Source organism: Bombina bombina, chromosome 1 (genome assembly GCF_027579735.1).
Source record: "Bombina bombina isolate aBomBom1 chromosome 1, aBomBom1.pri, whole genome shotgun sequence".
NCBI classification, from domain to species: Eukaryota; Metazoa; Chordata; class Amphibia; order Anura; family Bombinatoridae; genus Bombina; species Bombina bombina.
Genome location: NC_069499.1, coordinates 1,194,000,292 through 1,194,016,928, shown reverse-complemented (window position 1 = coordinate 1,194,016,928; position 16,637 = coordinate 1,194,000,292). Strand labels below are relative to the sequence as shown.

General features: G+C 36.5%; 1 protein-coding gene across 1 annotated transcript in view; it reads right to left on the bottom strand.

Annotated features, from left to right (window-relative positions):
- The window catches only part of HDAC5 (histone deacetylase 5), a 421,662-nt gene extending 420,636 nt beyond the window's left edge, over window positions 1-1,026 (bottom strand). Inside the window, exon 1 of the mRNA XM_053700081.1 lies at window positions 876-1,026. The gene's annotated coding sequence lies outside the window, so the exon portion shown is untranslated. The remainder of the gene's footprint in view (window positions 1-875) is intronic.
- Window positions 1,027-16,637: the final 15,611 nt, after the last annotated feature.

The window sequence follows — 16,637 nt, the reverse complement described above, 5'->3', positions numbered from 1 at the left end:
AAAAAGAAACACGTACCTGCTAAAGCTGTTTAAGAGGCTACTCTATACCATAATGCAGGAAGATTATAACCAAAATGCTATCCTGCATGAAGTAAAGCAAGATCCAGGCCAAAAATCCTGCCTGTCTGTACTTCCTAGTCATACCCATATGATTCCCCTAAAGGTGTATTACCGGCAATGTCACCAGGGGTTGGTGGGGGGGGGTTAAATTCTTAGAAAAATAAACCAAGTAGTACTACAAAATTAAAAAAACCCTATGCTGCTCACTCAGCCTGTATTACTAAATGTAAACTTTGAAGGACACGAACGTTAAGCTAAGCAGGGCTGTATGTAACAAAGTACCAGCATCCAACTATGCTGGAGAGCCACAGTCCAGTAATTTTGAATAATGTGTCTGGGTTTCAGGTGGTCTGAAACCCGGACACATGATTTGAAACCTGGAGGTGGCAACCCTACTGGGACACATTGAACAACTGGGTGGGACACTGGGACAGCGCCTCCAAACCGGGACAATCCCAGTAAAAGTGGGACTTATGGTAAGCCTATTTAAATACCTTACATACTATTTATCATTTAAAATCTGTTTCCATTGCAGTCTTTTTTATTTAAATCACTCCTCTCAGTTCGGCTGTCCCTACGTCTGTGTTCCTTACGATCGTACTCCCCTACAGTCTCTCTCTGTACTTATATATAGATATCTCCTTGTTTTGAAGTTTTCCCTGTCCTCTGCAATTTGCCCCTCGTAATATATATATATAAATATATAGATATGTATATTCCCTGCAATGTATTTTCCTTCAGCTTCCCTCTTTCTTTACTATGGACCCTGTGTGCGTCCAAATCCCCTCATTTTGCTCCCTACAGTCTAGTTGCACCTTGTATCGTCTCCGTGTTCTTTACAATCTTCAATCCCTGGCAGTTACTCTCTGTTCCCTGACGTCAGTCCCTTGCAGTCTCTTCGGTCCCTGCAGTCTCTTTCTCTCTGTCTCCTCCACCAACAACAACATTCAGTGACGTCATCTTGGTCACGTGACTCAAGGGATAAAAATAGACTCTCGGATTAGGGCGTGGTTTGGGCATAAGAGGGCGTTAATTGGGCGTTACCGCAAGTGTAATTCCTGCCTCATTAACTCATTCATGACCAAGACTGTCAGATCTAACTAACAAGAAAATACCGGCAAGCTGTAGACACTTTTTCGTTATTTATTATTCACAGTCTAATGGGAATTTCCATGTTAAAACAAAACAAAGAAAAAAAAAAAGTAACTTTGTGTCACTTAGTGTATCATATCCCTGACTGAGAAGAATACAATTACGTTAAAGTTAGAACCGTAATTTGTGGATTAGAACCCTCAGGAGCCCCTGAATGCACTGCCCCGTTTTCACTGTCATAGCTGATAATACAATAAATACATCATATAAACATCTGCCCTATAAAACTAAATTTTGTGTCACTTAGTGAATGCTACTCCAGTATACCCCAGACTGAGCAGAATCCAATGACACCAAAGTTAGGACCCTAACTTCGGGATAGAATCCCTCACGAGCCCCCTGAATGCACTGCCCCTATTCACTCTCATAGGTGATAATAGCAAATACATGCATCATATAAACATCTGCCCTATAAAAAAATAGGCTTTGTGTCACTTAGGCATTCAGGGGGGGCTCTTGATGGGTCTTATCCCCAAGTTACCATCCTAACTTTGGTGTCATTGGATTCTGCTCAGTGAAGTCCAGGGTTTATCTGGGCAGTAGTCACTAAGTGACACAAAGCTTTTTTTTTTATAGGGCAGTTGTTTGTTTAATGTATTTTCATTACCACCTATGAGAGTCAATAGGGCAGTGCATTCAGAGGGCTCCTGAGGGGCCTTATCCCCAAGTTGCTAATAACGTTAAAAACTTCCTGGTTATAGAGTGAAAAATTTAACAAGTGTTAATATTTCACATGCTGTGCTGTAGCCTAACAAAGTGCTAGATTACAAATGAAGTGGTAGTTTGCACTCCCATTCACTCGTTAACCCCGCTAGACTTTAGCTTTTTGCGTGCGTCTATTACAAGTTGAAAGTAAAACGTTTTCCCTTGCACGCTAACCCAACGTACACACCGACACGCTTACTTGCGCGCTAACCCAACATGAAATATTAATATTTCACATTACAATGTTCTTCACATAGAAGAATATGTTCTATTTATTCTTAAATACATATTTCTATATATATATATGATGGTATGTTGGTAAAATATATATCTATACTTATAAATCTGTATGGTTATATATAGGTAGAGATATATATATATATATATATATATATATATATATATATATATATATATATATATATAAAAAAAAAGAATATCTATTTAAAAATACCTAGAAAATATTCCCCTATGTGAAGAACATTGGAATGGGAAAAATGTACATTAAATACATAGTTAAAAACTTTATTAAATATGAATATTTCATAAATATAATTTTTCATGTTTTCAGCTACTAGATTGCAAAGGGCTCCAATGCACTTATATATGTGTATATATATATATATATATATATATATATATATATATATATATATATATATATATATATATATATATATACATACATATGTATTTATGTTTATATGTGTGTGTGTATATATATATATATATATATATATATATACAGTATGTATATATATATATATATATACAGGGAGTGCAGAATTATTAGGCAAGTTGTATTTTTGAGGATTAATTTTATTATTGAACAACAACCATGTTCTCAATGAACCCAAAAAACTAATTAATATCAAAGCTGAATAGTTTTGGAAGTAGTTTTTAGTTTGTTTTTAGTTTTAGCTATTTTAGGGGGATATCTGTGTGTGTAGGTGACTATTACTGTGCATAATTATTAGGCAACTTAACAAAAAACAAATATATACCCATTTCAATTATTTATTTTTACCAGTGAAACCAATATAACATCTCAATATTCACAAATATACATTTCTGACATTCAAAAACAAAACAAAAACAAATCAGTGACCAATATAGCCACCTTTATTTGCAAGGACACTCAAAAGCCTGCCATCCATGGATTCTGTCAGTGTTTTGATCTGTTCACCATCAACATTGCGTGCAGCAGCAACCACAGCCTCCCAGACACTGTTCAGAGAGGTGTACTGTTTTCCCTCCTTGTAAATCTCACATTTGATGATGGACCACAGGTTCTCAATGGGGTTCAGATCAGGTGAACAAGGAGGCCATGTCATTAGATTTTCTTCTTTTATACCCTTTCTTGCCAGCCACGCTGTGGAGTACTTGGACGCGTGTGATGGAGCATTGTCCTGCATGAAAATCATGTTTTTCTTGAAGGATGCAGACTTCTTCCTGTACCACTGCTTGAAGAAGGTGTCTTCCAGAAACTGGCAGTAGAACTTGGAGTTGAGCTTGACTCCATCCTCAACCCGAAAAGGCCCCACAAGCTCATCTTTGATGATACCAGCCCAAACCAGTACTCCACCTCCACCTTGCTGGCGTCTGAGTCGGACTGGAGCTCTCTGCCCTTTACCAATCCAGCCACGGGCCCATCCATCTGGCCCATCAAGACTCACTCTCATTTCATCAGTCCATAAAACCTTAGAAAAATCAGTCTTGAGATATTTCTTGGCCCAATCTTGACGTTTCAGCTTGTGTGTCTTGTTCAGTGGTGGTCGTCTTTCAGCCTTTCTTACCTTGGCCATGTCTCTGAGTATTGCACACCTTGTGCTTTTGGGCACTCCAGTGATGTTGCAGCTCTGAAATATGGCCAAACTGGTGGCAAGTGGCATCTTGGCAGCTGCACGCTTGACTTTTCTCAGTTCATGGGCAGTTATTTTGCGCCTTGGTTTTTCCACACGCTTCTTGCGACCCTGTTGACTATTTTGAATGAAACGCTTGATTGTTCGATGATCACGCTTCAGAAGCTTTGCAATTTTAAGAGTGCTGCATTCCTCTGCAAGATATCTCACTATTTTTTACTTTTCTGAGCCTGTCAAGTCCTTCTTTTGACCCATTTTGCCAAAGGAAAGGAAGTTGCCTAATAATTATGCACACCTGATATAGGGTGTTGATGTCATTAGACCACACCCCTTCTCATTACAGAGATGCACATCACCTAATATGCTTAATTGGTAGTAGGCGTTCGAGCCTATACAGCTTGGAGTAAGACAACATGCATAAAGAGGATGATGTGGTCAAAATACTCATTTGCCTAATAATTCTGCACTCCCTGTATATATATATATATATATACTGTGTGTATATATATATATATATATATATATATATATATATATATACTTTGTATATATATATATATATATATATATATATATATATATATATATGTAAATACATATATACACATATAAATACATAAATACATATGTACACACATATAAACATATATATATATGTATATACACATGCATATACATATTTAGATATGTACATTATAAGTATTTATCTCTATGATAAAGCCCTTTGCATGCCTTTTTTATGCAATTTCTTTTTTTTATACTGTATATTTTTTATTAGTTATTATGATTGTAACTGTACTTTTAAATGTATTTTTGATGTGTTTTGTGTGATTTTTTTTTGTCTCACATAACAGTTAACCAGAGCTCTGAAGTCGCTACATCGCGACACACATTTAATTAATTTTCACTCAAGCTAACGCATTTAATTTCAACTTGTAATACTGCACTACTTCCAAAGAGACGTGATAAACCCCTTTTTGATTGTTCACAACAGTTAGCGCAGTACTCGTAATCTAGCCCATTCTAAGGGTCGTGTATTTATGGAATACGCTCCCAGTATAATTAGAGAATTCCTATATGCACATTCTGAACCCATTAGCAGTATGATAAGAACTTTTAAGAATGTAAAGCTTCCAGTTCTGATTTTTATATTCCCTGCAAATCTTTGGTCCTTCCGTCTCTTCCCCACTCTCACATCCAATCATTGCTGTGTTCCCTACATCCTATATTTTATATTTATTATAATATTTCAACAGGTAAGAAACCTGTCCCCTCTCTGACTTTCTATTTGTTTTCTTCTTTCTCACACGCCATCCTCTCTTTCCTGGATTTTTCTCATCCCTTTTTTCTCTCACTCATTCTCATTCCCCAGCTGCCGAAGTTCTTAGTAGAAGCTGAGCCTGAAAACTTGTTTCCTTGGCAACGCATCTTTTTTTCTCCTGAATTACCAAGTTCCTGGAAAAGGGGGGAATGTGAGAAAGGAGGAGTGTATTGCTGCTGCTCTTTGGTGCCTGTAGATTTCAGTGAGGATTTGTACTGAATCGCTGCCATTTAACACATGTGTGAAAAGCTTAAAGGGACATTATACACTCATTTTTTCTTTGCATAAATGTTTTGTAGATGATCTATTTATATAGCTCATAAAGTTTTGTTTTGTTTTTAAATGTATACTTTGGCTTATTTTTCAATAACATTGCTCTGATTTTCAGACTCCTAACCAAGCCCCAAAGTTTTATTTGAATACCGTCAGCTACCTTCTTCAGCTTGCTCCTGTTTGTATAAAGGGTCTTTTCATATGCAAAAGAAGGGGGAGGGGGGATTGTCTTATTTGCCACTTGCAGTGGGCTTTCCAGCTACCTTTTCAACAGAGGTAAACTAAGAACTTCTAAGTAAGTTTTTAAACGGTTTTATACTGGATTTTTATATCAGTATCTGTGCATCTTATTCTTTATAGTAGTGTCTATTATATGCAGTTATATAAAAATGAGTGTATACTGTCCCTTTAAGGTAGTCTAAATTTAATTGTACCTGATTGCAGGATAATGTTGTCAGCTAATGTTGGGTGACCCAAGACAAACAGGATTACTTTAGAGACCATCAAAATACTTTTGAAGTCATTTGCATATGATCAGACATAATCAGGCTTGTAAAGTCATCAGCTAAGGTAAAAAAAAAAATTGGGTGATAACTTCAGAATGATTAGCAGATAACCTTACTGAATACATCACAATCACGAACAGCCAGTGAATGCCTCTAGAGTCATCTCATTTAAATATTTCGGCCTGTGGGCATACTTCAGGATGGCTTCTGATGACTAGTCTGGAGTCATTGATTACTTCAGAATGACACCAGTAAGATCATCCTTTTTGACTAGGGGAGCAGTAGGTGGAGTCATACAACTATACCTTAAGCTCCACCCATTGGTTTCCAATCCTCACCTAGGCCTGACATATACATATTTTTCAGTGGTTTTATCCATTAGAGTGCCAGCAAGATATGAAACAGTGATTTTGCCATAATGACTGCTAGCAACACAAATAAGGCACTGGCTTAACCCTCACCCTTTGCAGACAGTAACACAAACACCAAGTGATTTCATCCCAAGTGTATACCAGTAATACACATAAAGTTTACCTCCCTGGTTACCAATAGATACAAATCAGGGCGGGGAATAACCTTAGTTTTCAATAACATGAAGAACAACAATTTCACCATCTTTGGCAGTAGCACACAAACACGTGATTCAAGGAATATGAAAGTTGAAATTAAACTCAGAGTAAGTAATTTTAAGACACTTTTATAATAGTTACCAACATTTTAAAAATGTCCAGGGGCGGGGGGGCGGAGCAAGCTCTGAGACTGAACGGACGCATATCACCACAGCTCCAGCTATTTTTTACAAAATTGCTATGTATATAATCGTTCAGCTCAGTACAATTTGGGCACCTAAAGTGTTTAATGATTCATGGATCTAGATTGCAGAGATTAGTGCCTGAGAGGCGCTAGGTAACATAGAAAATTCTTTCCTCTTTTTCTGTTTGGGGGCCTTTGAAGAAGCGGCCATCTTACAACCTACGCAGTTGAGTTTTAGTTTTACTGCTATTTAAATCTTAGCCACAGCCGATCTGGACAGTACCATTAGCTATACCTGGAGGATAACTGACTTTGGCTCTCTTATGTAAAGGGACATTTGGAGGTATTTGGTGTTGCGAGAGGTGGCACATAGTTCATGCAGAAAAATGACAAGTGAGGCTGTATCGTTCCTACAAGCTATGGAATCGCTGCTCGGTGAACACTTTCAATGTTTGGAGGACCTCCTCATTCATGAAAGGAGAAGCATTTATGTTTTACAGGCGCGAACAGACCAAGTGATTGGTGGCGACCGTCTTCAAATTCAGAGAAGCCTGATGCACACTAGCCACGAGGTTGATGGCCCGCCGCACTACTATGTGGATTCATTGCTGGCCGACGCACCGACACTAAGGGGGAGTGATGGCAGCTTACAGTTATCTGTGGAGTCCTCTCCTGTTCCGGCACTGCTGAAAGTGACACCGAAAGTGAATATACAGCTACCACAACGTGAGGAAGAGCAGCTCAAAAGATCTGAAAAACTTGCGACTGCGGGCATGAAGATAAGTCTCCACAATCTAGATACCTATCGCAGTACAGATGGCATTGAGAACTTTGATGCTCACGGTTCCTTACCTTACAAATCCTTTGGCTCAGCACTCTGTGTACCGCTATCTGGCACTTATCCTCTACTATTAACCTATACCAAAATTAGGTGTGGGGTAATCCCGGTCGGATATATATATGAGTGCAATATAGGAGCCACCGATGCTCCTTTATGACTGCTTTTTATGTTTATTTTGGACTAGTTACACCTGTAATGTTATATGGTTAAATCTCTAAAGAACTGGTTGTTTTACTGCCCTGAAGTTCAATATGTTAAAAGTATGCTTATTTTTCATTGTTTGTTTGACTGTATTAATGAGCCACATGTGAATGTTAGAAATTAAGGTGATATAGGACATGTTGATGCTGTTTTATTCATGCCTTAAAATCGTCAGCTTGTGTGTTCCTTTTTAACAGGGAGTTCTGTCTCTAAAGATCTAAACCCTAATGTTTATGATCTCCTTAACCTGTGACTCCTGTAAGAATTAACTTTTAAATTTTTTATAGATGTTTAATTTATCATGTATCTATATATGTTCTCTGTTTCTGTTTAGAATTAGCTTTTGCCAACATATTAGAATCTTTCTGCAGCTTAATACCCATTAATAGCTGGTTTGCAGTATCTGTAAGTATTCAACTGTACTTTTGGGAATATATTCATATTTTGATATATAGAAAGTTAATGTGCATATGCAACAAGTTCTATTTGTGATGTTTAGTGAAATTTTAACACTATGCTTCTCTCTACTAGAATGTGGCCTATTTTCTACTACTATGACTGCTGTGACTTATTCATCTACAGCAAAGGCGCTGCCTGCGGCCGAGGCAGCTCCCTAACACACAATGTCCAGCAGTACAGTTGCTCTATAGCATATACTTTCCTAGGCCCTCTTCCCTTAATGATGATGCTCCATTATTAACACCTATTCATGCAGATTGTGTTTTTACTAGGTATTCTACCCAATGCTCTCTTACATATTTGGAGAAAATACAAGATAATAACAAAGACTATACAGATATGTTAGATGTTAACAACACAATGTACAGATTGACTAGAATAGAGCACAATACTCCCCTCTTAAGTGACCGCTGCCCTCTAACAGTCTCTCCCAACAGGACTGTGAGTAGAATATAGATCAAATGTATAGAGGCGCTGGTCTTGAATCTCGTGTATATTGACGTGCACACTGAAGAAAGAAACTTAACTTGTGATTTGCAGGAGTTAACAACAAAATAATGTGCAGTATACTCACTCCGAAAAATTTCAGAGTTCAGCTTCTTCAAAAGGATCTCTGTCCCAGTTTTCCCACACTGTGCTTTAGTATCTGTAGATAATGGAAATTGCACTGCAGGTAATTGTATCTTTTGCTGAATAAAATGTGCAATATACTCACTCCGATAAATTCGGAATCCGGCTCCTCAAAAAGTGATAGGTAGCTTTAAATTACTTCCAAGAAAGGCAGCAAAATACTTGTTGTAACAAACAAATATTTATATAAACATAATTAAAAGGCTCTTTTTGGCTTGGCTCTACGCGTTTCAACGACTGAATCGTCTTTTTCAAGAGCAGTAAAAAACAATTGGAAGACTTCCAATTGTTTTTTACTGCTCTTGAAAAAGACGATTCAGTCGTTGAAACGCGTAGAGCCAAGCCAAAAAGAGCCTTTTAATTATGTTTTAATAAATATTTGTTTGTTACAACAAGTATTTTGCTGCCTTTCTTGGAAGTAATTTAAAGCTACCTATCACTTTTTGAGGAGCCGGATTCCGAATTTATCGGAGTGAGTATATTGCACATTTTATTCAGCAAAAGATACAATTACCTGCAGTGCAATTTCCATTATCTACAGATACTAAAGCACAGTGTGGGAAAACTGGGACAGAGATCCTTTTGAAGAAGCTGAACTCTGAAATTTTTCGGAGTGAGTATACTGCACATTATTTTGTTGTTAACTCCTGCAAATCACAAGTTAAGTTTCTTTCTTCAGTGTGCACGTCAATATACACGAGATTCAAGACCAGCGCCTCTATACATTTGATCTATATCTCTTACATATTTGTATGGACCCTGTGCCCAATTAATAATACTGGTTATTCTGAGCTATTGATATGAGGCATAATTTGCAATATTCTTAACATGGTGTGGTGGCCATTGCTTTGCGGTGACATATAGTTTCCTATACCTACTACTGGTGCGGGCTGGTCCTGCCCGGCTGTTATTATTCAGTATCTTATTGTACATTATATCTTGAATGAGCTACGTACACCATGTTGGGTCTGTAAAGTTTAGAACTAGGCTCTAGTATGCCAGATACACCACTAATGTAATATGTCACCAGTCCACTCTCATTTTTCCCTTGTTAACCAATATGTTCATGAGATTTTATGTATGACTATGTTGCCCTGTAACACTAAAGCCTGCCTACTTAGTATTTGCTACATTGTCACATCTATTTAACTGCCCTCCCCTAACCCATAATGAGCCTCTTAGTTCCTAAGCTATATATTTTACTTATTATATTCACTTTACCACCTCCCCCCCCCCTCCATAATAAACCTCCTATTGTAGGAGGGCTAACTACGCGGCCTATCTTCCCTGTGCCGCACCCCAACTATAGTTTTTTTTACTAATAACCCTTGCAGCATAATTTAAAGTTGACCTTGTCCTCTATGCCTAGCGTAACAAGATTGCTCGGGTTTCTAGCTCAATATACTTACATATTTTACAATGCTAGTTACATCGCAAAATGATATTTTCACTATTGCTACCATTTAAAAACCAACTACTAAACTACTCTAAGCTTATAGGTCCTAATGTGACCACTGAAATTGCTAATTTTAGTTTATGAAAAGAAAAAGAGGTTCCAATGTTTGTTTGTTTTTTTTCTACAAGATTATTCACTTGGAGAATTTCATTTCTTTATCGGCGCAAAAGTTGTTAAACTGAAATGTGCCATTTATGTTTGTTGCAAGGATATGATGTTTCATATACGTTGTATTGTTTTCGCACAACCTCAATATAAACTTTAAAAAAAAAAAAAAATGTCCAGGGGCAATTTGCAGCAGAGCAAGCAAGCAGGTTACCGGAGTATTGATGACCTACTGTTCAGCTGCTCCACCCACTCAGTTCTGCGATCAAAACACACCCATTTGATAGTAATAGTATAATTTAGACATATCCGTATCTTATTATATAGATTACAGCACCAAGCTCTTACACCTACCACATAATATTGACAATACAAGCCTCTGGAACACATTCTGGATAGTCAATGTTACATATATTCATAACACACCAAGGGCTAGATTACAAGTGAGGCGCAAAAGGTTTTGCACTAATGTAATCGTGTTTTTGCAAACCATTTTCATTGCAATGATATTACAAGTGGATATTACATTATCTCAATCTCAAAGCTGTGATTGACTGTTTTCTAAAACAAAAAAGTTGCACAAAACACTACAAAAATAAATACATTACAGTTACACTCATATTAACACTCAGCTATATTACGAGTTGTGACGTTATGGCTGCTTGCTAATATCGTGTACGTTATTTTCATTGCACACTTTTCATAACGAACAAAAGAACTAATGGCACTGCTAAGATAAAGGATTGGGGTAGCCTATTAATCTCTGGATTTATAGATAATATATACACCTATTTGTGTCTATAATCCAGGTTAATTATGGTATGGCTGAGGTGCTGTGTACTAGTATAATGGAACACAAAAATTCAATACGAGGATTGATAGAATTGTACACCTGGGTAGCACTCGTCCCCCTATCATAGATGGCATAAATTGGATAGAGACTGAATATCTAAGGAGAAGGAGTGCTTTGAAATTTTAAAATATAACCTTTATTGGGTAGTTTAAAACAAAAACAGAAACTCAAACACAATCCACATATTTGCAATATTAAAAACACAGGATTTGGTCGGATTAATTTTAATCCAATATTCTCTAATCAAATAAAGTAGTTGTATTGTCTTTCAAAATGATTTAATTGATCTTAAGTCTGTAGTTTCTATGAGGGTCTGTTTGATCTGATCCTCTAGGTACTTGGGTTATATATATATAGAGCTTGTGCCACTGTAATAGTGAGTAGAGTGTTTAGAGTAAACACAAAGTTGCACAGTTTAGGACTGGTCTAGGATTGCCTATTACAATGTCTAGTTTGTATTCTGTCTTGTTACTTATATTGTAATTTTGCTATGCTGTTTTACAGGTCCTTAATCGCTGTTAGTATAGAGGATTAAATACTGTGTTTAGTATGAAGTGGGTAGTACTGTCAATCTGTAACCACTGTTAGGTGATAACCTAAATTCTGTCACTGTTTCGACTGCTGTTTAAATATGCTGACTGCTTAGTTTACTGTATTACCAAAATGTTTATTGCACTCTCTGGCAGTTTGACAAAAATATATATATATCTCTGATGATTTCTTATGGTCTCATCTGATTTTAAGATCTTTTATACTTTATAGTAAATATTTATTACAGTTTCATGAAATGTTAGATCTTGTATAATATATAGTTGTTTCTTTTGCTTAAATATATATATATTTAGGCTGCTTCATTTGCCAGTAGATAATTCTAAAGAGGGATGGTTAAGACTAAGCTTAATCTCAGTTTATATTTTTTGGTGTGTTTGAAATGGAGTGTTACCCCTTCCTTGTGAAGTACTGGTTGTAGTGGCAGTACACGTTGGCTGACTTCTTAATAAGTTACTTTGTAATTATTTCATTATGTTAGAGAAATATTTTGTGACTGATTCCTCTCAAATGGTTATAATCAAGCACTGCTAGTATCACTCTAGTATTGCACAACTGTGCAGGTTGCTTTACTCATAGATTTTACTAGTAACTGAATTTATTAATGTGTATTACTGAAAAGTAAATCTATTGTTACTACTATGTTTTGGTATTTTTTTCTTTTCTGTTGGATTCCTATAATTCTATGATTCACTGTAATAGAAATTCAATGCGTGTTTTTTAACAAAGGATAAACAAAGTACTTTGGTGAATCTTCGTTACCCACACTTTGGATTGAATTAGATATTTGGTATGTTTGATCCAAATGTAATGGTTGCAGCGGTTAAACAAATTTGCTCTAATATTGTTACAGACTTAATATATATTAGTAGCGTTTGTCTGCTTGACTTCTACACACAATACCTGTTATTTCGTATTATCTAAATATAGCTTGCCGTTTAGCGTTTTTATAATCACCATTTATTTGGTATTAAGGGTATTGTATTTGTTCCCCTTGTCCCATATTGATAACCTTGTAATAACGCTTAGCTGCAAGTGCCGGTTGCTAGTAATAACAAGTAAGCAAAGTTAGACTTATTTCTGAGTTTGGTAATTTAGCTGTAAGTACAACTACTTAAATTTTTTTAAATTAAAGACCAAGTTTCCTGCTAGTTAAAAATGTTAGGAGGCATTCACAACAAACACACAAGTCCCTAACATGTTTCGCCACTAACGTGGCTTTTTCAAAGGGTGACCCTTTGAAAAAGCCACGTTAGTGGCGAAACATGTTAGGGACTTGTGTGTTTGTTGTGAATGCCTTCCTAACATTTTTAACTAGCAGGAAACTTGGTCTTTAATTTAAAAAAATTTAAGTAGTTGTACTTACAGCTAAATTACCAAACTCAGAAATAAGTCTAACTTTGCTTACTTGTTATTACTAGCAACCGGCACTTGCAGCTAAGCGTTATTACAAGGTTATCAATATGGGACAAGGGGAACAAATACAATACCCTTAATACCAAATAAATGGTGATTATAAAAACGCTAAACGGCAAGCTATATTTAGATAATACGAAATAACAGGTATTGTGTGTAGAAGTCAAGCAGACAAACGCTACTAATATATATTAAGTCTGTAACAATATTAGAGCAAATTTGTTTAACCGCTGCAACCATTACATTTGGATCAAACATACCAAATATCTAATTCAATCCAAAGTGTGGGTAACGAAGATTCACCAAAGTACTTTGTTTATCCTTTGTTAAAAAACACGCATTGAATTTCTATTACAGTGAATCATAGAATTATAGGAATCCAACAGAAAAGAAAAAAATACCAAAACATAGTAGTAACAATAGATTTACTTTTCAGTAATACACATTAATAAATTCAGTTACTAGTAAAATCTATGAGTAAAGCAACCTGCACAGTTGTGCAATACTAGAGTGATACTAGCAGTGCTTGATTATAACCATTTGAGAGGAATCAGTCACAAAATATTTCTCTAACATAATGAAATAATTACAAAGTAACTTATTAAGAAGTCAGCCAACGTGTACTGCCACTACAACCAGTACTTCACAAGGAAGGGGTAACACTCCATTTCAAACACACCAAAAAATATAAACTGAGATTAAGCTTAGTCTTAACCATCCCTCTTTAGAATTATCTACTGGCAAATGAAGCAGCCTAAATATATATATATTTAAGCAAAAGAAACAACTATATATTATACAAGATCTAACATTTCATGAAACTGTAATAAATATTTACTATAAAGTATAAAAGATCTTAAAATCAGATGAGACCATAAGAAATCATCAGAGATATATATATATTTTTGTCAAACTGCCAGAGAGTGCAATAAACATTTTGGTAATACAGTAAACTAAGCAGTCAGCATATTTAAACAGCAGTCGAAACAGTGACAGAATTTAGGTTATCACCTAACAGTGGTTACAGATTGACAGTACTACCCACTTCATACTAAACACAGTATTTAATCCTCTATACTAACAGCGATTAAGGACCTGTAAAACAGCATAGCAAAATTACAATATAAGTAACAAGACAGAATACAAACTAGACATTGTAATAGGCAATCCTAGACCAGTCCTAAACTGTGCAACTTTGTGTTTACTCTAAACACTCTACTCACTATTACAGTGGCACAAGCTCTATATATATATAACCCAAGTACCTAGAGGATCAGATCAAACAGACCCTCATAGAAACTACAGACTTAAGATCAATTAAATCATTTTGAAAGACAATACAACTACTTTATTTGATTAGAGAATATTGGATTAAAATTAATCCGACCAAATCCTGTGTTTTTAATATTGCAAATATGTGGATTGTGTTTGAGTTTCTGTTTTTGTTTTAAACTACCCAATAAAGGTTATATTTTAAAATTTCAAAGCACTCCTTCTCCTTAGATATTCAGTCTCTATCCAATTTATGCCATCTATGATAGGGGGACGAGTGCTACCCAGGTGTACAATTCTATCAATCCTCGGATTGAATTTTTGTGTTACACTTTTCATAACGTAGGTATTATGAGTCTGAAAAGAACCTTGTAGCGCTTCGGGGTAACATGAGTACAGCGTTTATTTCCCAAGCGTAATCACGGATGCGTAATGGATTCTCCCATAGAGATCAATGCAAACTGAAGAATACACAGATTTTTCATCTAACACTCGATCTTGCGAGAACTACACACTGCTCTGTCATATTACGTATACAACATAATGGACAATAAAAACAGTCAGCTCAAATGTACAAATAACAATCGCTCACGCAACATAGCACATACGCATTCAACATTCATAATCGTAAATAACAAATACTACGCAACATTTACACTAAACAAGGAATAGGAAAATACGTTGCGATCTGCAAAACAAAACAACATGAAAAAAGAATTGCACACTGATACACAAACAAAACATTCACATTGCTGATTACGAAACATTATTACAAATAAACATTTACAACACTAAACAAATACGATACCATCAGAAATCAGCATTTAGATTTGGAGATAATAAATTTGGAGAATGTTATGCAAAACGATCACTATGACATCATCGCATTATACACATTCCACAAAAACATATGTGCATTTACAAACTCAATATGAGCATGCGCAAATTAAAACAACTACTCCACATTGCACACATACAAATCAAAAATAAAGCACACCTGAACCTCGTATACTTTGCAAACCGGTAAATCATTAAACATTTACATAGGGTATATAAGCACGCTCTAAGCATGGCTTCTTTGACTATATTGCTTTTTCAAGTTAGGTGCAGGTCTAGGCGTTGGACGGTTTTGCAAGATTAGTGTGAGTTAGTGTGCCATACCCCATTCCCTTTGATCCCATACCCATCATAGTTCGATTTTGTTTGATTTACACAAACTTATTGTTTACATATCCTCATTTTCGTCTTTTTTTCCAATATATTTTTGTCTGTTTAATACCCCTTACCATCTTTTTTTTTATCCCATTCACATTTTGAACACTTTTCACTTTTAGTTCATTATTTTGACCCCCTTTCATTTGTGCACCTTCACATTTTGATTGAGTATGGCGGGAGGGAGAGATAGGGGGCCGATTAACCCGGAGCTCTTAGAGCTCATTAGGCAGGAGCTTATGGAGGAGGTTAGGGAAGTGGTTATGGATGAAGTTAAGCAGGAGAGAGGGAGGGAGGGTGAGAGGAAGGGGGAGAAGAGATCCCTGCAGCAGCTCCCCATGCAGCATCCCGCCATGCACCAGCAGCCCGCCGTGCAGCAGCTCTTCCTGAGGAGAACATCCCCCAAGAGGTGCCAGAGGTGGAGATCCTGAGGGAACAGGTGGAATACAGGGTGTTCATGACAGGAGTAATGAACCAACTGCTCGAAAGACAAACTAATATCTTGAATACTCTAAATAATATGTTGCAGGTCCTCCAGGAGGTGTCAAGCGGAACGGGGGGAAGTGCTTCATCTCCTGGACCATCAGCTGCTGGACCATCTGGTCCTGGGCCTCCTCCATCTTCTCCTCTGCCTCAATCTCCTCCTCAGCCTGGTGAGCCCTTAACCACTCATAGTATGCCTCCTCCCCTTCTTCCCCAACCATCTCCTATGAGAACTCGTCAGAGGGGGCAGTTTCCCTCCCCAGAGCCTCCGTCTCATGGGAAGAAGGGAAGGAGGAGGAAGTAATTATGTATATAATTTATTTTAATTTAATGTGTAAAGGATAGGTATGTGATGTTGTCTTCTTACACTTGTGGAGCACACTCTGAGGCATATTGTTTGCAGAGTGTGTTTTACAAGTGTGTGGAGACAACATAATCACATGCTGTCCTTGTTAATTAGATTGATTGTTTTTTGCAATGTGATGTCCAAACTGTTCTCCTAATACAAAACATTGATCATTACCATTA